The 1,714-nt window shown below is 32.4% G+C and overlaps 1 protein-coding gene across 2 annotated transcripts in view; it reads left to right on the forward strand.

The window, feature by feature from the left end:
- LOC107643618 (serine carboxypeptidase-like 22) overlaps positions 309-1,714 on the forward strand; it is a 4,848-nt gene continuing 3,442 nt past the window's right edge. Inside the window, exons 1-2 of one of the 2 annotated variants that reach the window (XM_021123795.1) lie at positions 309-808; positions 1,252-1,311. The gene's annotated coding sequence lies outside the window, so the exon portion shown is untranslated. The remainder of the gene's footprint in view (positions 809-1,251; positions 1,312-1,714) is intronic. The other variant, XM_021123796.1, reaches the window with a different exon arrangement.

Consider the following 1,714-nt stretch of genomic DNA (forward strand, 5'->3'; position numbering starts at 1 on the left):
TTTTAGTTAAAATTAATTTAGTTTGGGTTTAAAAAAATTTTACGTGAATTTAATTTATTTTAATTTATTTAAAATTAATGTAATTTAATAGTTAAATGTTAGTGTTTAAATTAATATAATTTAGTTTAGTTTGTTTTTATAGTTTACATATCGAATATTAGATTAACTATGTACTGTTAGAATTTAATTTAATTTGGTTTACTGCAACTTAATTAAATTATTTATCGTTAGGTTATCTCACTACAAAAAATCTTGATTAAAATGGCAATAGTATTATGGCAGGTCCATATAACTGCCATTTTTTGAGTTAATTTCGGCGGTTTTAGTGTCCGACGTAATGTTCAATTTCTTTTGGCAGTTATTTTCTTTTTTCCCCCTTTTTATGTGTTTTAATTTTTAAACTGAGGAAGTGATGCATCTGATAGTGATTAGTGTTGTATTTGAGAAGGGGAGAGTGATGTGATTGATGAACCCTAATCTCTTGTCGCCGTTCATCTTCCACCTCTCTCATACATCTCTTTGCTGCCGCCCGTTGCAGCTCATCTCCTCGTCGCCGTCGCCGCTGCAAACAATGTCGTTGTTGCTACCTTCAACGAGCTCTGCGATTTGGTTGCACCTTCTCTGTCACTTCCAATAGGTAATCTTTTTCATCTTCTTCTTTTGATTTTTCCTCTCACTTCATACTTTTAGATCTAGTTTATGATCTAGTAGGAACAAATAGAGAATGCTTGCTCACTAAGTCGCGTCAGCAAATCAGATCTACCAAAATATTCGACGGCATCCTCGGTCAGAGATTCGTCGCGAAATGGTTCCGTACTTTGATTTCTCTATTTTTGTTCTTCTTTCTTCATGCCTTTCACTTATTGCGATTATGCTGATTGTGATTTTCAATTTCTTATTTTATCTCCTTTTATTTTTTTCTGCGAATCGTTGATTAAACAGACGAAGCTTAGAATCCAATCAATGTGATGATAAGGAGAAAGAGGACCGCGATGGAGAAGTTTATTAAGATCTTCTTACAATAGTCTTTTTTTTTTTGCTTTTGTTTTAGGAAATTTGTTGATTCGGTTCATAGTCTTTGTTCTATATGCAATTTTTTATTACAAGAAAGAAGTAGGTTTTGGAAACCACTTTATGTCGTAGTTTCTATGCTTTGCTGATATACCTCAATAAATTGGCTTAAGAAGCATGATGTCAGTATATAGTATCTGTAATGTAATTAATATTGACTCATCTTTTTTATACATGCAGGACATAGCTGTTGTCCCTCTTCAAGTCATTCTTCCAATACTAGAGAGCCAGGTAAAGATGGAAAATATAGATAATATATAAGATATCTAACTGGGTGGAACTCCCTTTTTTGTTTGAAGTTTGATTCATCACCTTCGTGGAATGGAAGTTTTAGGTTTTAACATTTTGGAGTGGCTCTTTGTGTTTATGTGTGTGTGTGTTCCATTTTATGGTGGTATCCTAATTATGTTATTTTTTTTTTCTACATCTAAATGTTAAAATTGTTATATTTTCAGGACCAATATTTATGATTGAAAAATTATCATCTGACTATTATAATTATTGGTGACCTGAGCTTTCCAAATTTTTTTTCTAGAATCTGGCTAAGGAAAGCATTTGGCCAATGCTTGCTCAAGAAAGTTTAAAGGCATTAGGTGGATTGGGTCTGCTATCTTTGGGGGGAAAAATATATTCTTAGAAGAGT

Source organism: Arachis ipaensis, chromosome B05, assembly GCF_000816755.2.
Source record: "Arachis ipaensis cultivar K30076 chromosome B05, Araip1.1, whole genome shotgun sequence".
NCBI classification, from domain to species: Eukaryota; Viridiplantae; Streptophyta; class Magnoliopsida; order Fabales; family Fabaceae; genus Arachis; species Arachis ipaensis.